General features: G+C 42.4%; 1 pseudogene; it reads left to right on the top strand.

Annotated features, from left to right (window-relative positions):
• Positions 1-4: 4 nt before the first annotated feature.
• On the top strand, positions 5-27,172 carry LOC146551859 (plasma membrane calcium-transporting ATPase 1-like; annotated as a pseudogene).
• The last annotated feature ends 361 nt before the right edge of the window (positions 27,173-27,533 follow it).

Here is a 27,533-nt window from a genome sequence, read left to right on the forward strand (position 1 = left end):
TCGGCAAAGCGTGTTTCTGGAATATTATGTTTTTGTTCCTGCAAGCGCTTTTTATGCAGTTTTTGCAAAGCTTTATGTGGAAGGAAACCGTGACCTAGGACAAGCTGATGGCATAAGATGTAAGTACAACTCCTCCGGTTTCACATGCAAAAAAAATTATTGTGCTAGCTTACGTGGTTGCAGAGCTACCGGGATTTAAAAATAGTTACGTAAAACAGAGTGTGCCCGCTCCGACCGGCTCTAAAGGGTTAAGCTACTCACGCAGTCATCATTTCTGCTACCTTGGCAGGGCTAGGGGCCAGGACTCTAATCTTCGGGTTCTTGGGGGATGTTGCAAACTCCGGGTCTGATAACAGGCACCACACCCGCAGTAGATGTGCTCGGTGTGAGGTCTTGCAGCAAGCTATCAAATACGGTGAATTTCTCAGCTTTAAAAAAAAATGCTATGCGTCGCCAGGTGTTTCATCAGATTCGAGGTGTTACCTTCTTTGCACAGTATCACCTTAAAGCACTTGTTGCAGGCTGCTGAGTTTGCATCTTTTACTGTGAAGTACAGCCAGACTTTTGACCGCTTCGCCTTGGGCATTTTTAATCTGTAGCTCTGCTCTAAAAGAACGTACGTACCTGGCCCCGCCTACTATCTTTGGAAAGGTAAAATGATTGGCTAGAATTCAAAGTGTATGACATCTCAGGGGAAATAAAGCAACGAAACGTGCGCTGCTTTTCGGTCTGGTTACTACCGTTACATCCCTAGTCCAGAGTAAAGCTGTGGTGTGGTGACACAATGCCAATATGCCACTGCCTGAAGGAAAAAAATGCTGCTGATGGAAGTCATAAACAAAGGTGCTACTGTGAGAAATAATTCAACTGCATTTGTTCAGTGACAATCGATGAGCAACCAAACAAGTGGTGGTACTTTATAATCCCATTATTCTGAATCAAGGTGCACCTTATTTCACTTCTGTTGTAAAGAGATAATGACTTCTCCTCTACTTCAGAAAGTCTGAATAAGTCTGAAACTGACATTAATTACAGTGAACAATGGCACTGTAATAAACTTGTCCGTGGGGCTATTGTATTGTCTCTGCCACTGTTAATTTTTTGAATGCAAAACAATGATATAGTTTTTTACTCATTTTAAAGAACAAGTTCAGCATTTGGGCATATTATAGGAAAGGCAGGCAACTGCTTTGGGCCCCAGGCCAGTGTGAGACCCCCCCAGGGGCTGACAAATCTGAAACTACAGCAGCGGTAATGAGCGAAGTTTGCAGTGACAGAGAGACCCGACTTCCTGTCTGACTTCACTCACGCCTCCTCGTGCTGTTCATGCCTCTGTTTAAACAAACCAAATGACAACAACGAAGGCAAGTCAGCGAACATGAAGAAGAGTAATCCTTCTGGGAGTGAAAAAGGAAAGAAGAAAAAAGAGGAAGAGGAGAGAAACAAAGCAAGAAATTTAATTTTTTCCACTGGCCTATATGTTTATAGCTTTCCCCTTTTTACATTGTTCTGTTTTAGCAGATATATTTACACTTTGAAAACAACAGTAATGAAAACTTTTGAATTAAAAATAAAAAGTTGGCATTTTGCATCATTTCTGTTGTGTCAGATTAAGATTGAAGTGGGTGTCACATTTTTAACGAGGTGTTATAATTTCCAATTTCTTTTACAACATGTAAACGTGTTCAAAAAAACGTTGGGGTTTTGATGTTGTTTATTTGTGGGTTGAGTTCTCGGTATAACGTGGTACTAGTCGTCTTATACATATACATGTGCAACATGAAGAATTAAGTTGCTTTTCTATGATTTCTATTATTTTGACATTTAGTTTGTGTGTTTAATCAAGTTATGATTTTAAGAGCCGTCTCCCAAAGTAACTACAATACACACTAAGCTATCCACTCAACCTCCTCCTTTAGTACTCAATACCACCTGATCTCTACTTTCATATATAATGGAGTCACCAGGCTTTTGCACTTTAGCCTCCATAATATACTGCAGGCTACGTTATTTTGGGAACTGAGTGGAAATAGTAATGCTGTCATTCTCTGTACACATTTAGATGATGGGTTGATGTGAGATTTCAGTTGAAACAGGAAGAAAAAAGCCTCTTTACTCACCAGTAGAGCTGGGCGATATAAGATTTTTTCATATCATGATATGTTTTCTTCATTTCAGGCGATAACGATATCTATCACGATATAAGCCAAATAACTATATTTGTAAGATTTAAATGTGCCGTTGCTCACAAGTAAAATGTGAAATAATCAGCAGCTTGTTTTTATTTAAATATTTATTTCCCATAATAAGTTCAACAGGGTAGATGTACTAAAGAAACATGAGACTTTTTCAGATAAAGGCAAATATTGCAAACTACACAAAAGGCAGCCGCTAAAGCGTTTAAGTTTCAAAATAGAACAAACGAAACAGACTAAATTGTCAATTCCACTTAGAAACAAAATATTAATTCTAAAAATAAATCTTAGTTTGTTTTACAGAAGAACAGACAAAACTGACTAACTTTTGTCAATATCAAATAAACTGAGAACTAAAAGGAAATTCTCAATCTCTCCTTGTTGTATAGCTGAGCTTTTCAAACAGTTTTAACAGTTACTTTAGTCTGACAAAAGCGAATGACGAATTAGCGCTTCCAGTCAGAGACTGAGGCTACGTCCACACGTACACGGGTATTTTTGAAAACGGAGATTTTCCGTTTTCATTTTAAAAAATAATCCCGTCCACACATAAAGGCAGAAATGAAGGAAAACGCTGCTATGAACATGCCAAAGCAGCAGATGGAGCTAGATTCCTAACCGTGCAGAAATGTTGGCCAATCAGAAGTCTAGAAGCCTAGAAGTGGGAAAAAGTAAACAAAGCTGGGGCATAGAAGCAGAACCGAGTCGTATGTGTGGAGGGACAGTAACTGTGTGTATATGTAAGCATTTAAACACTGCAGAGAGTAGAATTAACAGTAACAGTATTGTAGAAATTCATTTCACCAAAACAATAACGTGGCGCACAGTGTGACGTCAAAAAATGCGCACACCTTTGACGCTGCGTTTTCTCCGTTTTTCTAGTCCACATGTAAATGCAAATACGGAGTTTTCAAAAATATCCACTCTGGCCGGAGTTTTTAAAAAATCTTCGTTTTCAGTGACCAAAAACGCTGTTTACGTGTGGACGAAAGGTGCAAACGCATAGAAAAATCTGCGTTTTCAAAAATACCCGGGTGCGTGTGGACGTAGCGCATGCACCAGTTTATTGTATTTCCAGACTTGCTTTCGGCACAATTTACAGTGCACGCTACTCTGTTTTTTGTCAGACTTGAAATAGCCGAAATACCTTCACACTACGGAACTTCTGTGGCTCTTCTGTTCGACAATCTCTCCGGCATTGGAACCGTCATCTGTTTTCTATTCGGTAACCTTCGGTCACGCTCGGTTGATTTTTCTAGTCGGCACACTCATTTCCTCCATTACCCGGGCGGTACGGTGGCTGGCTGCTTCCCAAACAAATACACATGTGCGGTTTGGCACTTGTGCTGTATGTAACAAGTCACGCGACGTGACGCTGCGGCTGTGATTGGTTCGGCTCTGCGCTACTTAATTTGGATTGGCTGACTTTTTTTTTTTTTTTAAGAGGACAAGAGCGGCGAGGTCTATCGCAATAGTTCAATTTTTCTATCGAGAAAAAGTTATATCGCAATACATATCGTTATCGTTCTATCGCCCAGCTCTACTCACCAGTAACCAAACACTCTACTGCTTCTGTTTTCAAGGAAAGTGTTTAATATGCTTAAAATGTTTCTGTTATTCTTTAAACTGGTTAAGTCTAATTGTTGAATGTTGCCATTGTGTTTCTTAAATTTGTACAGTCTTAGTTCAAGCAGTAGGATCAAAGCCATTCCTTTGATCCTGACCACCTCTCCAACCACTCTGTGCTGGGGGAGGTTTTATTGTAGATACATCCTATCTGAAAGATCTGTTTCTTTTGATGTAAGCTTCCTGGGTTTATGACACACACACACACACACACACACACTTACAGAAGTTCACACATATACATAAAATGCTTTGTCTGTCTTAGAACCAAGGGGGCGTGGCTTTGTTCTGACGTGTTTTGTGTGAACTGTCTCTCAATAAATGGTAGCAGGAGGAGGTCAGATCTGGGGGTCATTTTTGTGGTGGACACAGACGAGGCCTCCCTTGCGCAAATAATCGATCGATCGACTGTCTTGTTTTCTTCATGATGAATAAGTCTCTAGAATTAGCGGGGCTTGTGGAAACACAGACCCAACAAAACTCTTCTGTATTCTTGGTGTCTCCGGTGATTTTTACATGATTTAATCAGCAGTAATTGATCATCGGTGCAATCTTGTGAACCAGTGAAGCACTGGACAAATTGGATGTAATGAACCATGTCTGTTTAAAAAAAATGCAAAGGCATGTCCTTTTTTAAGAACTCAGCCATGGATCATTTCAACCTCCAGATAGTCTTTCTCAGACTTTACCAGAGTAGCTTTGTTCGTTTTACAGTATCACACAAAGCTATAAGTAATTCTTATAATGGGACATAGTGAAGCTTTAAGCTAATAGGGCTTAAAGCCACTTTTTCTTGATCAGCTATCCTTCACAAGTTTAAGTTATGGAGAGCTGGTGGGCGGGGTATTGTTTTTAATCAGCTCTTGCTGACATCATACAGATCTAAGACAAACAAAAAGCTGTCAAAACAGAGTTTAGAGCATTAAAAAGCCTGAGCTTTAACGTCACGGACATGTCTTTTTGGTATCTCGTTATTTCAACCTCTGAGGAAAAGGGACTGGTTGCTGACCCTGGAAAAAAACAAGTGTATTCTCTGACCTGGTTGTGTGGGTTTGCTGGGTAAAGGTAGTTGCAAAAAGGATGCTGCATCAAAAACCTGTTTGTAATCTCTTAATTACTGTTCACTATCAGAGTAATCTGTACAGGCTTGATGGTTGCCTGCAGCTTGCATGGAAGATGCAGATTTGTCTGCAAACACTTGATAATTAACCACAAAGCGGTAATGAAACTTGAAAAAGAGCGATGTAAACCAAACCAGGTGACTTCTCTCTTTCAAAGTCAAACTTCTTTCTGGTTTGTGTTGTCCTCTGCTTAGTAGGCGAGTGTTTGTAGATGAGTTGGTGCCTTCTCTGCAAACTACACAGCAATAGTCTAGCAGCTAAAACAATCACGAGGTTTTCAGTGCAGCACCATACACCACTTTGCAACCAATTTCACCAACCTCTCACTACCACACAGTTACACACTTTTCCCCTTAGCAGCTGGTCATTACCATGGGGTCATGGTTTCCAGGCCTGCATGACTGGAGCAACCACTCAAAACCAGGTGGTGAATACTCATTTTTTACTCTTTACTGGTGGTTGCCAGGTGGTTATCAATCGATCTCCATGCCTGTGTGACGGTTGCTGGAATGTAAAGGAGGCTGCACTTTAGGACTGCTTGGCCAGTGTTATCAAAGGTTTAAAGGGTTACGGTCTCACTACAGTTGTAGATACCACGCTATAGAAAATCCACTGCATGGAGTGAATCCATACATGCATGGGGAGAATATGCAAATTCTACACAGAAAGGTCCCAGCTGGCTGGTGGAGTCAAACTCAGGACGTTCTTTGAGGGCATACTGTTGAACACTGCACCACCTTCTTAGATAATGTTTGCTTTAATTTTGTTTGAGAGAATTTAATGTCTAGAATAAAAGCAGCTTAACACATGTGGGCTGACTGAAGGCTTTCATACACTGAACCAGGAATGTTGCTCAGCTCAAGCGTTCATGCTATTTTTTACCGTTTGTTTTTGCTGTTTTTGCTACCAGGAATCTCATTTCTCACAAGCCAAAAGGACGGATTTTAAAACAATTTTCCAGCTGAACAGCTGTTTACCCACACAGCAAGATTTCCTGGGAAAGAGGCTGGGGATTATTAGCAAGTCATCCCACTCACTGAATTATGCTCTTAACACAGAGATGAACTTACTGTATCATCTTGAAATAGGAAGATGAATCCAATTCAAAAGTGTAGGGGAGCTGAAAATGTACTGATTAATGTACTAACAGATTCTTTTAGTGACTCACACTCATGGAAAACAAACAATGATCTTACAAATGATGTCCTTTTTAAAGCAGGCTATTTGCGCAGCATACACAGAACAATGTTATCATTAAATATGAAATATGTTTCTGGTGACCTAATGAGTGAAATGATCATAATCGACGTTCTCATAGGGCTGTTTTGCATTTCCAACTCCTGAGGGATGTAGCTGGCCTTTTAGTAGCTAATGCTGCAGTATGTTCACCCCATAGCTGCTAGTTTTGTCAGTATGTTGTTTAATGATGGCTGAAATGAGCTTCCTGTTGAATTATAAAACAAAAGGTCAGTGGAAAAGTAGAATTCTCTGTAGGGTTGTCAGGATAAAGATCTCCTTCAGTCATCTGATCCATTTAAAAATATGCATTATAGAAGCTTTAGCGCTTTATCAGCCACAAACAGTATTGATGTTCACGCAGCAGTCATTAAATTGACTGAACAATATGCAGTCTTTAGTTGTTGTTGAAATGTTTAAACTAAACAGAAAAGACCCCGCAGAGATTCTCCTAAAGGAAAATCTGTTTTTGTTCATTCCACTCTTCCCTGATGTGTGACTTAGCGCTGCTTTATTTTTTAATGTTTTCTAATCAGCTCTAAAAATCATGCTTTCAGTATTCATGCACTTGTTTATCCGTCCACTTCATTATGTACACCTTTAACTGCTGGATAATGCAGATATTTAATCAGCCGACCAAATTATTATTATATTTACACATTTTGAAATGGTCAAAAACGACCTCCTAAAGTTCAAACCAAGCATCAGAACCGGAACTTGGTGCCAGACTAGCTGGTCTGAGTATTTCTGAGTATCCTGGGATTTTCACACACAACCATTTCTAGGATTAACAAAGAATGACCTTACGAAGAGAACATATCTGATGAGCAGCAGCTGTCTGCTTTAATCTGATTAATTATTAGACATTAGTAACTCAAATAAGCACTCATTTCTACCAAAGTATGTAGAAGAGCACCTCTGAATGCACAACACACCTTGAAGCAGATGTGGTGGAGCAGCCGAAGACCACACTGGGTGACACTCAGTGTCAGCTAAGAACAACAAACTGAAACTCCAGCATGGATCATCCAGCTTTCTGGGATATATTTTCTTGGCACTCTTTGATCCTCTTAGTACCTACTGAGCATTGTTTAAACACTAACCTATTGTTGCTGGCCATTTCCATGCCGTTATGATCCCAGTGTACTCATCTCCTCATTCACAAAATTTATTTCACTTCAAACTGGTTTCTTGGACATGTCAGTGAGTTCCCTGTACTCAAATAGCCTCCACAGTAAGCAGATCTGAATACAAAAGAGCACGCAACAGGAGATTCACATCATGGATCTGAGGCTGAGAAATCTGCAGCACCTGTATGATGCTATCATGTCAACATGGACCAGAGTCTCGGAGGAATGTCTCCAGCACCTTGTTTGAATATGTGCAATAAAGAAATTGGACAGTTCTGTAGACAAAAGGGGTCCAACCCAATACTAGTAAGGTGCACCTACCAATATCTGTGAGGGATCATTTAGAAAATGTACTTTTAAGTAATAATTCAAACAAACTGCAGCAATGATATAATCTTCATGAGGAAGGTCCATGTCTACTCAATTTTGCGGGACAGTCCATCACTGCAATCAAGCCAAAAGACACGTTATAAATTTTTGTGAGATGCCGTTAGTATTCATAAAGTAGCAAGATTTTATAGTGAGAACGACCCACTTACTCATCATCCCAACATATACACCATTTCTTTCCCTCTGGCTCTGTATGGGTCACGTGGATATACATTTTATAATTCTAAAATGAGAATAATGTCAAATTAGTTCCCTCTTTAAAACGTAGCCTGATTCATCTGAACCAGAAATGTGTTTGGTGCAAAAACCGGGATGTGTGTTCCCGATCCGGTCGAGCTGGCCTCTGTCCCAGACCTTCTGTCAGCTAATGTTGTCGTTCCTTCATCACTGGCTGTAAGTCAGCACCCATTACCCCTTTGAGCCACCCTTCCACTTTCCCCGGCCACCCTCTCGCCCTGCTTCTAATCACTGCCAACATCAGCACAGGAATGCTAATGGCACCTGTTATGGGACGACTCTGAGCTGACTGTTCCCCAAAATAATAACCGACTCCCACGTTCTCTAGGAGCAACAACAGAGCGCTGCCACAGGCATTATTACAGATATAAACTCATCACAGCAGCAGCAATAAAGGTGCTTTAGTAATGATGAGGGGGCATTTGTGTTGATGCCGAGTTTAGGTCATTAACCCTCCCGCCAAAACTATAAGCTAATCTTTTATTGCAGTAATGCTGGACAGTACAGTGTGTTTGAAGCCATGCACCATGTTTCCACCCATTCACGGGAGTGTTACAGGCCCAGACGACAACGCCTTGCTGCTGGAATTGAAATCCATCGATCTGAGGAAAGGAACAGCAACTGAAAGCAAAAAACAGAAAAAACAGAATAAATTATTTTTTTCTGCTGGCACATTATTGATCAGGCATGTTCTGGGGCCTTTCCTCAAAGGTTCTACAGAATGATGGAGGAAGTGAGTAACAAAGAAAGGGAGATGAATTGAAAGTAGAAGTTGGGATGAAACAATTTAAATAATCACTCTAAAAGTTGGGAAAGAAATCCTCTGTGTTTCTATTAATTCCTCTCTCTCACCAGAGTTATTACCGTCTGACTCTTAATTACTTTGTGGACCATGGTAAGTCGATGCTTTTATCCTGAGAAGGACTTTTTTTCTTTTTTGTCAAACATGAAGAAGCTCTTCACACAAGCTCATTTTTTGAGGACCGCTCTAGAGGATAATTAATGGGTGGGGGATAAAAAAAAAAAAACATGAATAGTAATGTGGCAAATATGGCATTTTCTGAGCACCCTCCACTCTTTTCTCTCCATCTTTCCTCAGGGAGCACTTACTGTGTTTGACGACCAGCGTAATTCATTTGTAGACGGCTGTTAAAAATGGATGTGCGCTTAATCATGGAGTTACAGTGTGAGAGGTTTGTTTATCTCTGTCCTCACTCTCATATGTTCCCAGAGGTTGAACTGCTCTGCAGTGGATGTTCAGGAAAAGAATACACCCCCCCCGTCATGTGTATTTTCCCTACGGATGTGTGTACGCGTGCATCTTCCTGTTTATTCATGCGTCGCAGGGCCACGTTAGATAAATTCACAGCCATTTGCCCAGAATGGATGGCCGCTATTAACGAGGCAGGGTCTACATCATTTGGCCAGATAACACTACAGGCTGTGATGGCTTTGCCTATTGCATTACTACACAGCAGCGAACCCTGTAATCATCACAATTCTTCAATCGATGAGGCGTCTATTCAGTGCTCCAGTTCACAAATCGACTCCTTAGCCTGTAGCTCACCCATTCATCCCTCTCTTTCTGTTACTGGCCCGACATGAAAGCTGAAAACACTCTGCTGCCTTTGGTGCCGCATTATGCCCCCATTTCCATGGCTTTGGGGCATTCAGCCTTTGGATAGAAAAGAGCACTGGATTGTTTAACCTAGGCATTGATAATGTGGCAGATGGCTGCTCTTTGAGGACACCGAGCACAATAATTCCATTAAGTGTTTAGCTCCACATCAGCACAGAGGCCAGCGTTTGCTTCCTCAGCGTCAGTTTACCAGAATTCACTGCATCTCCCCATGAGAAGATGCTTATTTCTGCCTGCGTGGACATGCACAGCAGGGATGGATGATAACCATGCTTCCATGAAAGTGGAACCGACAGAGAGGATACTTGAGGAGATGCACCAGTGATTCCTCTTTTGTTTGTTGGGAAATGCGAGGTGAAGTGCTAAAATAATGCAGTTATGTGGTTTTCTCCCTTTGCCCAATTCTCTGGACATTCATTAGAGTATTTCTATCATTCATGCCCAAACTGGACCATTTCGAATTAACCCATTGTCCTCATCCACATGGACTAATGATGTAGATGCACATCATGCAGATCATGCTGCTATGGGTGATCAGAAACCTCTGAGAGTCCCTGAAGTGTATTGGGAATCAATTCCCAATACTCTCAAAACTCGTCTATATCATGTTCTGTTAGTTTATGCTCTGGAGCGTGATTATGAGCAGGACCTTAATGGAGGGGTGATGCTTTGGCTGTGATTTACAGCCCAGCTTCGTTTACAATAATGGATATAATGTAGGAAGACCCAAGTGAGAAGATGGAGAAGAGATGATGATAAATAATGAAAGTAATTTAGACAGAAAAGTCATGTTGACTGCAAAATGCAATGTATCGCTTTGCTTTAACAAAGAAACAAAAGAATTGTAACATTCGAGACCACACTCACAGAAATCAGTGCATTATCCTAATTAATCCAACTAGCAGATCAACAAATCTCTGAATTTCCCTCCGTCTGTTCTCTACCCATCTCCAAAACCAGCTCTTCAATCTATTTCAGACTTGGCAAATGAATTCCTCAAGACCCAAATAAGTGCAGTGCCAAATTTGAAGTTATTGGATGAGCGGTTCTTGTGTTTTTGGTCTCCATTGCCAACATTTCCTCAAGAGGGACTGCTGGCTGCTTCACTGTGTGTGTGGGGAAAATCAAACATATATGCAAGCATGTTTTCTTGGCCATCGCAATGGGAGTCTCCATCCACACTAATGCATTCCCATGCTTAACCCTAAATGTTATTCTCACAACTAATCACCAAACCTTTAGCCTATCCTTTATCGTCTTATTTTCAAGTAATTAGCTGTTTTTGGTTTGCTGAGCCAAATGTTACTCAGTCGTGTTGTTTGGATGAGAAGATCTCTGCACAATCTGCACAGCTACATTTTAAGTAGACAAACAAACTGTGTGCAACCGCCGTTATTCAAGGAGTGCTTCCTTATAAAGTGCTGCAGAAGAATGCTCCTGCAGTAAGGTAACAATCTAGTGAAACTTGCACACAGTGATGACCTAATAGGTCACAAATGTCAAGGTCATATTTGTTGTTCTACAGATTAAAAAAAATACTTAAAACAAATCAAAGCTTCAATTAGTTTCCTGGCTGGTTTTGCTCATTTCAGTTTGTTTGTTAAAGTTTTATTTGGCTGCTTTAAATACGCAATACCTGTCCTGTGAATTTTAAAGCCATTAAATGCCTCAAAAACACTTCTGTTTTGTTTGTAGCCCGAGGCTTTTACTTCTCCATTCCTTGGGGACCAGGGGATGCTTAGAAAAAATGTCATCCCTGCTGCGCTGTACAGCTGTCTGTGTTATGTAACAGTAACTTTGCCTGTATGTGATGCGTTCAGGGGACATTTGTAAGTTACAGGTACTAAAAATAACATTGGTTACACTCGCCAAACGAGCACTCAGTCATAATGATAACAAACAACGATTACTCAGTGACAGGAGGTCATTTTATCTACAGGTGACAGTGTTGTTTTAGGCATTACTGCCACCTTATTTATTTATTTATTTATTTATGCTTGTTTTAAAGATGCAGAACATAATTTTCTTTTTGGAAAAACATAATCAAGAGAGGAATGCCCTTAAGAAGATCAGTTCGTTTAGATGAACCTCGTTATTTTAAGTAACATACAAGCATCTGTACACCTGATCATTCATTTATCCTCTTCTGCAGTGTGGCGCTGAAGCTTCTCCCAGCTGCCAAAGGACAAAAGTTGGCGTACACGTGGACATCTCATCAGTCTATTGTTTTGCTGAATATCAAAGATATCAATAAAGAACCTCAAACTGCCTCAAGCTTCCTTTGGGGTGTGTGCTGTATGAATGTACTGTAAAAGTGCTTGGACTTCTTGTTTAGAAACAAATGTGTGAGCTGTATTCAAGTTCGCATTAGTTGATCCTGCTGTTTTTAATGTACTCATCCAACATGGTACACTGCCTATGGGTGTCTTCTTGTGTGACATTGTTTGACGTTAGCAGGTCAGGTGTAACCTCCACAGTGCTGCCACTACAGATGGCTCATTAGACTAGTGTTTGATACAACCTCCCCCCCTACCCTCTTGCGCTCCACTCCAGTAACATCTCCCATCCCTCCATCCTGCTGTCACCCTTCTTTCATCAGTCTAACACTGTACCAGCTGCTGCACGTCTAACAGACACAAAAGTTCACAGAGGGAAAGAAGGCAAGAGCTGTGCAACATATTGCACTACGACAACTGCAAATAAATATTTTATGTTGCAGTTAAATGATGTCCACACCATAGGAGAGTGAAATGCTCACCTATATCATCTGGGTATACATCACTAAATAAAAAAGGGTCATTCAACACATAGTTCTAGTCTAGAGATCTTTAGTTGCTCAATAACTGCAGAGGTCCAGTCAAATTAGGGAAGATTCTGAAGAGCATTTTACAAAAATGACATCATATAAACCAAATAAATGTAATAAAATTACAGTTTTTACCCATGGTAGTTTTCTTCGAAAGGCAGGAAAAGCAGCGTTCAATGACCACAAAGAGTGTAGTATGCATGTTCAAATTTTATGGCATTTTTCGAGACCCTTAACGCTCCCAGGCGTAAAAAGGTGTCATGAGGGATTTTATGTTTGCTGACTTTATTAAGACTTTTTTTTTTTTTTTTTTTTTTAAATAAAAATGCCTTTCTTTAAGAAATGAAAAAAAGGACAATTTGTGTCCGAAACACATCTATTGACCCTAACGGCTTCTCATTTCGCTTTTATCAGTTGCTGCCATAGTTTGTAAATGCAGTTTTTTTTTGGCGAGGCAGAGAAATAATCATATTATTTCAGTTTACAGCAATTATATTCATTTTAAGGTGAGTGAGAACATAGCTGTCACACAGAAGTATAGGTTTAATATAAATGACTTAAGTGTAAATGTGCAGTTAAAACAACCCAATAGCGACTTTTGAAGGCTGTCTAGCTAGCTAAACAAACTACCACTGGCAACTGATGTTAACCAAATTAGTCCTAAAATGTAAACGAACTCATAACATTTAATTTCTGAGTTTGTCTTTGGTGATGTACTTTAATACATACAAGTTATAAGTATAAAAGCTATATTGGCAAAGGCTTTGAAAAAGACCATGATTTGGTTATATGTGGAGGAAAATGGCGCCAGTGTGTACGGCAAGCCGTCTTCGCTCCTCCGAGCTTTTTCTGTTGTTAGCTATTCTATTTTTTGTATGCTTCCGGGATGGAACCACACTAATTGTTTATGATCGTCAAATGCTGCTGGATCGCCGACCTTTGAAACATCAACCTGCATATCCGTATTGGAAGCCGGGAAGCGACATCCCGTTTCCTAAAGACACGACTACATGCATACGCTGCTTGCCTTTCTTCCCCCCCGCCAAGAAACGGCCCAGACGACGGGGAAAACGGAGCGGCATCCGGATTCGCATCAAAACCTATTTGAAACTACATGGTGTAACCAACTATCACACCATCTCGGATATCTTTTAACCTTTATTCTCTTCCCACAATCAGCACACCATCAGACTACTTCGTCATCGATGGACCCGCCAAGTCGGACAACTCGCTAACCCGGAACTACCAGTCGTCCACCCCCCAATTAGAAGCTGGATGCGGGCTCGTGGTGGTGGCGTAAACCACAGCAACCTACGTCCGCTGAGACGTGTTCCGAATAACGATGAGTTGACTACGATTCAGATGGCTGTGCTGAACACCAGATCGTTGGCGAACAAATCTTTTATCTTGAATGATTTTTTCCGTTCCTCCGAGCGGGACTTCTTATTCCTGACAGAAACCTGGATCCGGCCCGGTGAGTCTGTCCCCCTATCGGAATTTCTCCCACCAGAATGCACCTTCATCAGCACTCCTAGGACTTCTGGCAGGGGGGGAGGGCTAGTCACGGCTTTTAAAAACAAATTTCGTGTCCGACAGCTTCCCCCTGCCATATTCTCTAGCTTTGAGGTGCAGTTACTTGAGCTGATCTGCCCCTCCCCGATCCTCTGTGCGGTAGTATATCGCCCACCAAAAGTCAATAAGGATTTTATCCACGAGTTTGCTGATTTTCTAGGAAACCTTTTGGTTAACTATGATTATACTCTCATTACTGGCGATTTTAATATTCATGTTTGTTGCGAGTCGGACCCACTGGTCAAGGACTTTCTAGCCCTCATAGACGCTTTTAACCTTACCCAGTGGGTCAGCAAACCAACCCACATTAAAGGCCACACGCTTGACCTGGTACTATCCTACGGTCTGGACATCTGCATCACAGACATTTACAATCCTGGGATTTCGGACCATTTCCCGGTTTTGTTTAATGTCAATGTGTGCAATTTGGAGCTGAAACGTGAAGGTCCTGTGCAAAACCTACGCATGATTAATTCAGAGACTATTATTCAGTTTTCTATGGCTCTGACTGACTCTGCCTTCTGCGAAGCTAACTGGGATACAGCTACATCGGTTAACGATCTCGCTAACTCCTTTATCGCCACCTGTACTTCTATTTTAGACACTGTAGCTCCCCTAAAGATCAAACGCCCCAAACCGTCCCGCCAACCATGGATGAATGATCATACCCGTACCCTCAGACGTGAATGCCGCCAAGCGGAGAGGAGATGGAAGAAAGACAAACTTCAGATCTCCTTTGACATTCTCCGTAATTGTCTGAAGAAATATCAGAAGGCTGTTAAAACTGCAAAAGCCTCCTTCCTGTCAGAGATCATCGCGATTAATAGCCATAAGCCACAGGTCCTTTTTAGCATTTTTAACTCGTTAATAAATCCACTCTCCACCCAGACCGAGACCTCCCAAGCTTTATGCGAAAAATTCCTAAACTATCTTTCAGATAAGACCACAGCATTAAGATCCTCATATCTACCCATTGAAGACACATCCTTAACGTTCGAATCCCTGGCGGTACTAGAACAGTTTGAATCTGTCTCCTTTTCGACCCTTAAGGAAATAATAGCCCAAACGAAAAATTCTAATTCCCGCCATGATGTGCTTCCTTCTCGCATTATTAAAAATGCCCTGAACACTATAGGACCCTGGATTTTACTTTTAATGAATTCATCACTGCTATCAGGCAGCGTCCCCGCTATGTTTAAACATGCAGTTATCCAACCTATTATTAAGAAAAGTAATCTTGACCCAAATGTCCTCTCAAACTATAGGCCGATATCTAAACTCCCCTTTATGGCTAAAGTTTTAGAGAAAATTGTTCTTAAGCAATTGCAATCTTTCTTAGAGGCAAATGGAATCAATGAAAAATTCCAGTCTGGTTTTAAACCCCACCACAGTACCGAGACAGCCTTACTGAGAGTTTTTAATGATCTCCTCGTAACTGTTGATACAGGGCGCCCTGTGGTTTTAGTTCTTTTAGACTTGTCCTCTGCTTTTGATACGGTCGACCATGATATTCTCCTTTCAAGGCTTGAACATGTAGTTGGTCTTAGAGGCAAAGTACTCTCGTGGTTTAAATCATACCTAACTGAGAGGTCTTTCTCTGTCTCTATGGGAAATCACTCTTCCTCCTCTGCACCTCTCCGCTGTGGTGTGCCCCAGGGGTCTGTGTTAAGTCCAACACTGTTTTCTCTCTATCTGTTACCCCTGGGAAAAATTTTCAGGAACCACAATATCTCTTTCCACTGCTATGCGGATGATATCCAAATCTACTTCCCTCTAGACCTGGATCTCCAATCCCCGCTATTGCCGTTGCTTAACTGCCTGTGTGACGTCAAAGACTGGCTACTGCATAATTCGCTCACCCTCAACGAAAATAAAACAGAAATGATCGTCTTTGGTAGCCACATGCCGTTGAAACAGCTATCGGAGACCTTAGGTTCTTATGCCAGTCACCTATCGTCTACTGTAAGAAATCTTGGAGTAGTGCTGGACAGTTCCCTCAAATTAGATAAGCAAGTGGCTGCAGTAGTAAAAACCAGCTTCTTTCAACTACGCCAAATTTCGAAGGCAATGCCTTACTTACAACACAAGGACCTTGAAAGGCTCATTCATGCTTTTATAACCTCTAGGCTGGACTATTGTAATTCTCTTTACCTAGGCCTGCAACTGTCCCTCATCCAACGCCTACAATTAGTCCAGAATGCCGCTGCACGCCTTTTAAGCGGCACTAGAAGACAGGATCATATCACTCCTATTCTAGCTAACCTCCATTGGCTTCCTGTCAAATACCATATTGTTTTTAAAATCCTTTTATACACTTTTAAAATTTTAAATAACCTGGCACCTAGTTATCTGATTGACCTTCTTAATTTATATATCCCCTCAAGGGCACTCAGATCCTCTAATCAGGGGCTCCTAATGCAACCAATGTCTCGACTAAAGACGAAAGGGGATCGTGCCTTTGCTTTTGCTGCACCAAAACTTTGGAACAGCTTGCCAGTTGATGTCCGTGCGTCGGAAACTATTCAATCTTTCAAATCACGGTTAAAAACCCATTTGTTTAAGCTCGCCTTTCAAACTACTTAGTATAATTTCCTCCCGGTTCGTGCTTGTTATAATATTACCATCCTATAACTGTATTTCTTTGTTGCTGACTGTTTTCTTTTGTTGTAAATCTGCAAATATGGCTCGTCTGTGAAGCACTTTGTTGTACCTGTGACTCTTAAATGTGCTATAGAAATAAAATTGAAATTGAAATTGGTTGAAAATAAATGAGTCACCACTCCTTAAAAAATATTTTGGTTCCAAGGAGCCACCTGTTTTCCCCCCTAACTCTTTTCAGGTGGTTTTAAGCCACAGTTCTCCAGACCTTCTGAAGTGCTTTAAGAGTTTTTATTCTAGCATTGGCTGTATTTTAACTCAGCTAAGTTTTTGTATTGTAGAGTCAGCACAACATAAGTGCGGGCTTTACTACACAGGAGTGTAGTAAAGTACTGTGTGCCAGGCTAAAGTTGTCACCTAACAGAGGTATGTTACTTCCACTATGGGCTGCATACAAAAGATGAGCATAGCCTCAGATCCATCACTCACTTGTTTTCAGATGAAACCGTAGTTTTTAGCTGCTGCCATGTTGCTGCTATTTTTTATTAGACAAATTAATATTGTAATCTTATATTTTATACCAACAGAAAGTATTTCTCAACCCCACAAAGCAACAGATCTGTCTGATCACTTCTTTAAATCTAGTGAAAGTAAAATATTTTTATTCTAAATAATAGTCTACTTCTCAGGATGTTCCTGATGACTAATTTAATCATTGTTTAATGGGGATTAAAAAAATGTGAGGTCACTGTCTTAAAACAGTCTCAGTCTTAGAGACTAGGTCCTTACAAATACTGTGTGTATTTAAAGGCTGTTTGAAACCACGAGTTACATTCTTCAGCAGTCCAATCATATTTTAAATGTTGCTGAAATATGTGGCACTTTGCTCCTTAACTTACACATCAGGACATGTGAGTAGTATAACAACAATAAATACGAACAACAGAATGCTTAGAATTACAATAAAACAAAAAAAAAAAATAGATGAAGAAATACTAAAATACCAAATGAGAATAGAAAGGAGGCTTTGACCTTTTTAATCCCTCTCCGGTATTGTTATTCCCTGCTGAGCGAGTGGGCAGTGTGGTTTGTGAATGCGATAATAAGGCAGTTATCTAGGATTGTGAAACTGATGCCATAGATGCATCTACACGTCACCAGGAGGTAAATGGGTTTCCTTCAATAGAGAAATGGGGGCAGGTATGCAGATTGCACAAGTTTGATTCAGATATACTAACATACCCCATGGTGACAAGAATAAAACAGGCTGCATGTTTGATCCCAAACACGCTGCCAACGCAGTAAAAGCATACCTGGATAGAAAATAGAATAGAAGTGAATAGAAGTTGTAATGTTTTTGTAACTCCTGCTGCAGGTTTGGATGGAAACCCAGAAGACTTACAAAGGAGGATGGAGATGTTTGGAGCAAATGTTATCCCCCCTAAGAAGCCAAAAAAACTTTTTGGAGTTGGTGTGGGCAGCCCTGCAGGACATCACTCTCATTATCCTGGTTATGGCAGCCATCATTTCGCTTGGCCTTTCTTTTTACCATCCACCCAGTGCTGAAAGACACAGTGAGTATATTTAATTTACTCAAAATAAGGAAGGAGTTTAGATTTTTGTAAGCCAGAGTCTCGAACAGAAAAGCACAAAGCAGTTTTTTCCAGCAGGCTTAGCAAGAGGCGTGTGACACTGCACTCATGGTGTGTGTGTGTGTGTGTGGTGTTCAGAAGTGCCTGTTCATCAAAGTAAACTTTCAGCCTGTGTATATAATAATAATAATAATAATAATAATAATGGATTGGATTTATATAGCGCTTTTCAAGGCACCCAAAGCACTTTACAATACCACTATTCATTCACTCTCACATTCATACACCCTGCAGACTGCGGCATTGAGCTACCGTTGTGGAGAATGAAGGTGAAGCAGAGGCTGAATGGATCGAAGGCGCTGCCATTCTCCTGTCTGTAATGGTTGTGGCACTAGTGACGGCCTTCAATGAGTGGAGTAAGGAAAAGCAGTTCCGTGGCCTCCAGAAGTGCATTGAATAGGCGTAGAAGTTCACAGTGATCTGGGGGGTGGGGGCAGATGATCCAGATCAAAGTGTCCGAGATCATGGTTGGTGATATAACACAAGTCAAATATGGTAAGAAATTTGATTTCACACAGCTGGTGTTGTCGAAGCATGATTTCTATGAGTCACTCACTCCAACACTCTCTTATCAGACCATCAGTAATGATACCAGAGATGTTATTTATTTAATGCTTCACTTTAAAGAATATATATTAACTTTGATTTCCCCAAACCCCATCAGAAAATATGACATGAAAGAATAAAAATCTCTTTTACAGGTTATTTACTTGAACACATGTCAGTCTGTACCAGCAAGATAGTTTTAACATCCATCTGTAGACGAAGGTTGATTCTTAGCTAGTTGAGCAATTTAATTATCTCTTTATATTAAATTTCTCCAATCTGAGTGATTCTGCTCATGCTTGAATTAATAACAGCTAAAAGGTTACACATTATCATAAAGACTAGGTTGGTGCAGAATGTCATGTAAGAAAGTGTAAGACAGCAAAGAAAACTACTTTCGGCTGCTTTCTTATTCACAAGAGGTTTTCACCTGGGTAACTCATGCTTGATTTACTGCGAGTGCCTGATGCAACCCTGAAGGGATTTATATCTCCTTCCAGGATCCAAATGGGGACCTTTTAACTTTTTAGGCAAAAAACAAGCCAAAGACACCAACGAAAAAAACCCAAAACCCAAACAAACAAAAAGTTAATCACGTGGCGAAACAGTTATTACCTCTAGGTGTTGGCATTCCAGGTGACCTCCTCCCTGCTGACGGTGTCCTGATTCAGGGCAATGATCTTTTTTTTTTTTTCTTTCCCGCCTGTCCCATTTGGTTCTTTAGCCATCAGAATTGTTGTCTGAAGACCAACAAGGATACCCAATGGATTTACTTTGCCAAATGGATCATCGTGGCATTGCCGTATTGGTCCATTTGGTCGATCTTTGTTTTTATTATTTATTATATTTTATTTTCAGATGTTACAGACGGGACAGACATGAGTGAGAGATAGGAAAGGGAGAAAGAAAGAGGAAGGAAAGGAAAAACAGAAGGGGAGAGGGACAGTGAGAAAGGGGGGGAGAAAAAAAAAATCTCCTGGATCACCTGTTGAGAGAAAATAGAAAACAAGCAAAAAAGACAAAAAAAAAAAGAAACAAAGCAACATACTAAACACAACACCATCGCATTAATCTAGCTAAGTGTAAACAGCAGTAAATACTAAATATTCAATGTTGTTGTGCAGCACGCAGGACAGATGTGCTTCGAAGTAGCAGCCAAGAAAGGTGTAATTTGGGTCTACGAGCAGTGAACACCCGTGTGCATACCTGTGTGGATCAGCGCGTTTGTATTCCAAAGGTTTCTCCATGTAACGATCTGCTAGGGAGTGTGGGGGGGCCACAGCCCCGTCCTCCAGGGTGTGAAGCAGGTATGGAGGAGATCAAAACTCCAGACATCCAGAGGCCCCCAGAACACAAGAAACCATGGAAGACCAACAGAGGGGCAGCCGCGCCACTGTTCCAGTAAGAGCTGAGGAGAGTCCCAGATGAGGGTTCACTCAGCAGCCGTGGAGCAGAAGCCAGGGGGAGTTGCAGTGACGCGCCCGTGAGCTCCGCCGGCCGCCAGCTGTGCCTGAGTGACCGAGCCCCAGGCCGAGAGGCCGGGGGCACCCCACCCCCGAAGGGGCCCGAGCGAGCCCCAGGCTCCAGGCCCCGATAAGCGGCCGCCAAGGAGTGAGCCGGTGTGTACCTGGGCGCCCACCCCCAGACACAAAGAACCACCAACGCACCGACACCTGAGGGAGTCCGCCACAGGCAGGGGAAGTGGTGGTAGGTGGAGATAGGCCTCCAAACCTTGGAGGGCCTAAGGTGTCCCCAGAGAGGTGGCGTCTGATACCCAACCTGACATATAGACACAGACATACAGGCACACACAGACACAAACATCCATTCCCACCCTCATGCTCTCATATGCACTTACTCCACACTCAACCAACGTGGAGACAGACATAAAGAGACGCTGTACACACGATCACACTCCCCAAGCGTACTCTACAAACCGGGTCTAGGTACCCTTGCCCCTGGAGGGGGGAACTGCACCCAGACCCAGGTGGTGTTACCCTTTTCCCTGCGGTAGGGAGAGGCAGACCACCCCGACTCCGTAGCAGCAGGGAGGCCCCACACTCCAGACCGCAGTCGGACGGCCAACTCCACCTAGCCCTCCCGCTCCAGCAGGCCGCAGAGAATGGGGGTGGGAGAAGACTCCAAACCTCCCTCCACCCGCTCATTGTAGTGTTGATGCATGTGTGTTCTAAGGTGCAATTAAAACCCAGGAGGGCATGGAGCTACCTGCCAAGGAGCAGCAGGTAAGCGCATAGTCCCTCCTGATAGCCCTCAATGTCTAAGTGTATTTAAAATTGAGAGGTGGGCAACGACGCCAGGGGTGAGGTGTACACCCTGATGGTAATTTGGACTCCGTGATTGTGCCCACCCCCAAGATCCTATATGTATGTGTAATGAGAGTGTGAATAATGTGAATGTCTAAGTTGTGGGATAAAATTGAGGCAGAGGCAGCCAGAAGGGGACAGAGGGGGGGGGGGGGGGGGTCGCCTCCTCTGCACCCTGGTGACATACCCCTACTCCAAGGCCCTGCATGTGTGGGTGGTTGTGGTGGAGCGGGAAGAGAGAGGCAGCTGGAGATGGGGAGGGAAGGAAGGGAGGGGCAGGTAACCCCTCCCTGGGGCCAGCTCCCCCGCTGACCCCAGTAGGCACTCCCACACTCCGCGACCCGCCAGGGAAAGGGGGCCCAGGCCCATCCAGACCGGGGCCCAGTGCAGCAGCGCCTCCCGGCCCCACAGAGCCCGGGACAGTCCACCCAACCCCACCACAGAGAAAACTGCACCCACCCCACCATCCACTCATCTTCCAGACTACATAAGACAGTAAACGCCCAGGCTGAGATCTTCCTCCACCTCTCCTGTATCTCCCCCTCCTGCAGAGAGAGTTCCTGAAGAGAGGAAAGCTCCTGCAAGATGTGACCATCTCCCCCACCAGTTGAAGAGCCCCCCAGGTGGTTCGACGCACCGGCGGCACCCTGCTCCAGGGCCGGGCCCCCATGCACCCACCCGCCCACAACCCCGGCAACACACCAACCAGGATCCAAGCCCCCGAGGCCCGGCCCGGGCCCCAGCCCAGAGACAGAGCGCCCCCAGAACCTCACGCCCATCCCGGACCCACCCAGGGCCAGCCAGGCTACCAGGTCAGTAACCCACGTCCGTCAGCACAGACCCTCCCCTAGCCCCGCTGCACGCAGCCGCGAGGAAACAGTCACCTGAGAGCCAACAGAGCCCCCAACCGGACATGACCGCTACCCCGGGTTGAGCCCCCCAAGGAAGATGCCTCCGGGGAACCCCCCGACGCCCTAAGCCTGTCCCTACCCCCACACCAATCACAACAGTGAAGGTGGGACCAAATTATGACCCCCCACCCCCACTAGGTGATGGAGCTGATAAAAGGAGTCCAGAGCAATTGATCTGATGTGGTGGCAGAGGCTGTATCAAGACTAATGTAATCTAATAGATAATTTCTATATTGGTTAGAATTAAGATTATTTTTATTTTTCCAGTTCATGAGGACTGTTTTCTTGGCTATGCATAGGGCAGTGAAAATCATATGGGCTATATTCTTTTCTGAAGTGAATTTATCTAAGCTGCCCAACAAACACACTAAGGGGGAGGTTGGAATGTTACATTTCAGACACTTTGATAAGTCTTCACATATCTCGCGCCAAAACTTTTGCACTGGTGGACAGAACCAAAGAGCGTGGATGTAATTGTCTGGTGTATTGCCAGGGCAATGATCTTAAGGTCGACGAGAGTTCCATAACTGGAGAGTTGGATCATGTCAAGAAGAAACTTGACAAAGACCTCATGTTGGGGCGACCGTGGTTCAGGGGGTTGGGAAGCGCATCTGTAACTGGAAGGTCGCCGGTTCAATCCTCCTGATCCGTCGGTCCTGGTCGTTGTGTCCTTGGGCAAGACACTTTACCCTACCGCCTACTGGTGTTGGCCAGAGGGGCCGATGGTGCGATATGGCAGCCTCGCTTCTGTCAGTCTGCCCCAGGGCAGCTGTGGCTACAACTGTAGCTTCCCTCCACCAGTGTGTGAATGTGAGAGTGAATGAATAGTGGCATTGTGCAGTGTATTTTCTGCATTTCATGAAAATGCAGAAAATGCATAATAACATTAAGATTATGTTATTATGCATTAATAACATTTATGTAGTTGCTCAGCTTAACATAACCATGATATCAGTTGGCTGGCTCATAAGACCTTAGAAGTGAGTGATTGCACATGTAAGCATGATTGGTTCAGATAAACAGACACATGTTTGAAAGTTTAGCAAAAGCACAACATCAAAAAAATTCAGCAGCCAAAAACACCACCCTCCAAAAACAGCTTTGTGTTTTTTATGATGCAATATATATGTACACATTTTTTTTTAAGCACAGCATAAGTCATTTAATTCTCGTTTGCTTAAAATGCCTGAGCAGTACTTTAACATCCAAGCTGTTCTCACTCACCAGTTATTTAAACTTTAACAGTGATTAAAAAAATCTTTAGGTTGCAGTCAGTCAACACACATCATAGTGAACACTTCTGTTAAACTCAGGGTCTGAGAGTAACAACCTATCTCTCTTCCTGGTAGGGTTTTAAAGTCAAGAATCAGTGTATATTTAGGCACACAAGGATAAAAAAAAAATTAAGGGAGAGCCTTTATAAGAGGAAACGCGGAAAAACAACAAAACAAACAAGCTGAATGTCTTATTGACATTTCTTTTGTCGACTGTAGCAGAAAACAAAGACGGCCCCGCTGTGGAGATGCAACCACTCGAAACTGAGAGTGAACCAGAGAAGAAAAAACCCGTACAGAGAAAAGAGAAATCTATCCTGCAAGGGAAGCTCACCAGGCTGGCTGTGCACATCGGCCAAGCAGGTACAAACAGAGTTTGATAAATGATGGAGACTGAGAGTCAGACATGTCAACAGCATATGAGAGCATGGGCCCACCTCTCTGCTAAGAAATAGACCACACATCTATACATCATCATGCTTGTGAATATTTAAAACACACAAAAACCCCAAACTAAAAATTTTATAGAACTGAAACAGCCACAAAGTCTACATCTGATACACATGAGGGACAAATTGGGAGAGTGAGCGCGGTCCAGTCTTCCCTTGTTCTTGTGTTTGCTTCTTACTCTAACAACTCAGGAAGCAACACAGACGCAGTGGACAGAATAAATCTAAATAATTAATTCAACCAGAAAAACAAGGTAAGACATAAAAAGGTTGCACACAAAAAAGACTAATATGGCCAAGAAGAAAAATAAACAGGAACAGCAGAGTCATAAGCAACACTAACTAGAGAACTGTCGAACCATGACTGTGATGACAACAAGACAAGTAATTTTGTCTGATTTGTCTCCTACCTATGAGAAAACTCAAACCTAATACGCTATGCTGAAGTCTGCCTTAATTCCTGAAATTCATGTGGAGGACCGAGGAGAGTAAAGAGGCTCCAGGAGGAGCTGTAATCAAGGATGCACAGTTGGGATATACAAACCACAGCAGGATGAGGACTCTCTAAACAACTCATCCTTTTTGTCTCTTAAACTTTTTATTTAAGAGGACAAAATGTTTTGCCCTTAGGAGGTGAACTCCTAACTGTTGGCGTGAAAACACAGTCACTGGTCAAAAAGACTAGCCGCTAACCAACCAACTGATCAAACACACGGATTCGACTTGCCTACTGTATCTGCAATAGCAAAGATATGACTGTATAGGACTCAGTAAGAAGGATTTTATAGCTTCTGTATAAGTTTGTTTTAAACCTTGTCCAGTGCAGATCACAGCAAACCCACAACACCTTTTGTACCCTCAGTCAGGTTCACAGACGAATTTCCTACTCTTTCTCTGCCTTCAGGTCTGATCATGTCGGCTCTCACCGTCTTCATCCTCATCATTCGCTTCCTGATTGATACCTTCTGGATCCAGGTTGTTGTCTGGTCCTACGCTTGTGTGCCCATCTATGTGCAGTTCCTGGTCAACTTCTTCATCATTGGTGTGACGATGCTCGTGGTGGCTGTACCTGAAGGTCTCCCTCTGGCAGTCACCATCTCCCTAGCGTATTCAGTCAAGGTGTATTTGTATGTGGCATTACAGTCTGACAACGGGAACTCTTCAGTCTGTTAGACTAAATGTTTTATTTCACATGAAACTTACACGGCAGTGTAATGTTTGAAAGCTCCCAGATGAATGTTTTCACTATTTAGTATTTTTAAAACTGCATGAGTGTGTGTGGGTGTGCTTTTTACAGTTTTATTTATTGTGTTCCTGCTAAGCTGGAACTATGACCCCCACTAAAATAGTACTACTAAGACTATTTTGATGTTCATTAAACAAAATTAGATCAACCATAATTTCTGCTCTGATGTTTTTGGTTAATGAAATAAAATCTTAAGACTTGGGTAACACCGCTCTCACTTAGATCAGAAAATGATGAAGGACAACAACTTGGTCCACCATCTGGACGCCTGTGAGACGATGGGCAGCGCCACCACCATCTGCTCCGATAAGACGGGCACACTAACTATGAACCGTATGACAGTGGTGCAAGCCTTCATTGCAAACAGACACTACAAAGCAGTGCCAGAGCCAGACCATATCCCTGCCAACATCCTGGACCTGCTGGTCCGGGGCATCGGGGTCAACTGTGCCTACACCTCTAAGATTATGGTGAGCTGTAAAAATAGCCATTCATTCAAAGACCTTGGTGAACATTTGTAGGGTTAGTTTGGAGAACTGCCAGAGCAGGTCAGAACTTATCTGATCACTGCCTCCTGGATCCACTGGTAAAGTAGAGCACAGACAGGTTCAGATATAAGAGCTAAAAAGCACCAGTAAATACCACATTTTTCTCTCTGCTTTGCTCTGGACTTTCTTGCTGTAAGGCAACAAGGCAATTCAAATATATCGGTGACTAATTTGTCTGACATGAGTGGAAGCAGGATTATCAGGATATCTACTAATCAGTAGTTTGGTGGTTTAATCCTTTGCTGCTCTGGTCTGATGTCAAGGTATCGTTGGATGAGTAAGACGTGTTCTATAAAAGGTCTTTGAACTCAAACATCAAAAGTTGAACTCATCCTTCCTTGTTGTAGTTCTCCCTACATTGAACGCATCCCAAACATTAGGTCCACCGGAAATTCAGGTGTTAAAATTGTACCTTTTAGGAGACATTTTAGAGCTTCTAGTGGTCCTCACGTATCGCGTGTCTATCCAGGAATCACTGACAGCACAGTTTTTGAGTGGAGGCAGGTTGTCGCGGTACAAACGATGGTCCTGCCCTCAAAAAGCAGATGCTGGCTTTGCTATGGTAACTGCAGTAGATGTAAATGCATATTAGGAATTATTTATACTTTGTTACAACATTTTAAGCACATCAGAAGTTCTGAGAATAATGGCAGGTTCATAAGCTAACCTACATGTGATGGTGTACAGGGCATCGCAGGCACAGATGTAGCCAAAGAGGCATCTGACATCATCCTAACAGATGACAATTTCAGCAGCATAGTCAAGGCTGTTATGTGGGCCAGAAACGTCTACGATAGCATCTCTAAATTCTTGCAATTCCAGCTCACCGTCAACGTGGTCGCTGTCATTGTGGCCTTCACTGGAGCCTGCATCACCCAGGTAAGAACCGCCTCTACTGTCTGTATGAAATTTAAATCACAGCTGCTGTACATTTAACCAGCTACATACTAAAGTGCAGTTTTCATGTAAACAGAAAGAAAGGTTTGGGGACCGCTGGCTAAGAGTACTAATCAGGTGGAACCAGATAATCTTCCACAGCACACGTATGTGCTGCAGCACAGTGGTTGGGAAACACTGCCATATGTAACGCATTACACAAACAAGTGTTACTGTTTGTATTTATCAAGTTCTCTCCTTGTGGATTTAATAAAATACAAAAAATGGCAGTGGATTTTAACAGAGTAAAGTTCATTACCCACTCTGAATTTTGTACGGCTTGTTTATTCTAAATGACAAATTAATACAAATACTTTATGCCTATTGGCTGTCTTGTACTGCACTGTGGCTGTGTGGATAACAGTTTCCAAGCAGTAGAAGACAACGTTTCTGCCATTACTGCTGTCTGGCAATGAGTTCGATAGTAGATTCAAAGGATTTGCCAACAAAAGAAAACAAATTACATGATCATAAATTATATAGCCTATAAATTTCTCCATTTACACTGATATCGATCTAATGTTAAAATACATTAATGGGGTTAAAGAATATATCAATATAAGCAATATCATTAATGTAAAGTGGAAAACAGTGGCCAAATGACTCCAGTCTTTATCTTTTTCAAGACAGGCAAGATGACAGATTACTTATGATCAGTGTAACCTCTTAAATGTTGAAGAGAAAACCACACCCTCTTGGGCTTTGGGACCCTCCTGTGGGCACAGGTGAGATATGAAATTATGAAACTAAAATATAGCTTTTGTTGCGCTTTCCGGTGGTTTATTAGTCAACCAGGCAAGTCATAAAGAACACCGTGAACAGCAGATCAGAAAATAATACCTACCAAAATACTTGATTGAGGAAAATAAGAATAATGACATGGGTCTCTTTACAGCTGATCATCAAAAGACAACAAACCTTCAGGTGGTCGCAGTACACCTTCAAGCTAAGGATGTGTGGAGGTACACGATGTGTTGCTGTTGTCTGATAGCTGTAATTTTGTCCTTTGGTTTCAACTGTCCCCACTAAATGGCTGAAGTTTGCTTACAAGGGTGACGATAGTGACAGTGTGCTTGACCACGGAGACCTCGATCCAA

The sequence above is a fragment of the Mchenga conophoros genome, linkage group LG19 (genome assembly GCF_057382185.1).
Source record: "Mchenga conophoros isolate Kocher_MC1m ecotype Shallow Benthic linkage group LG19, M_conophoros_male_GT1.1, whole genome shotgun sequence".
In the NCBI taxonomy this organism is placed as follows: domain Eukaryota; kingdom Metazoa; phylum Chordata; class Actinopteri; order Cichliformes; family Cichlidae; genus Mchenga; species Mchenga conophoros.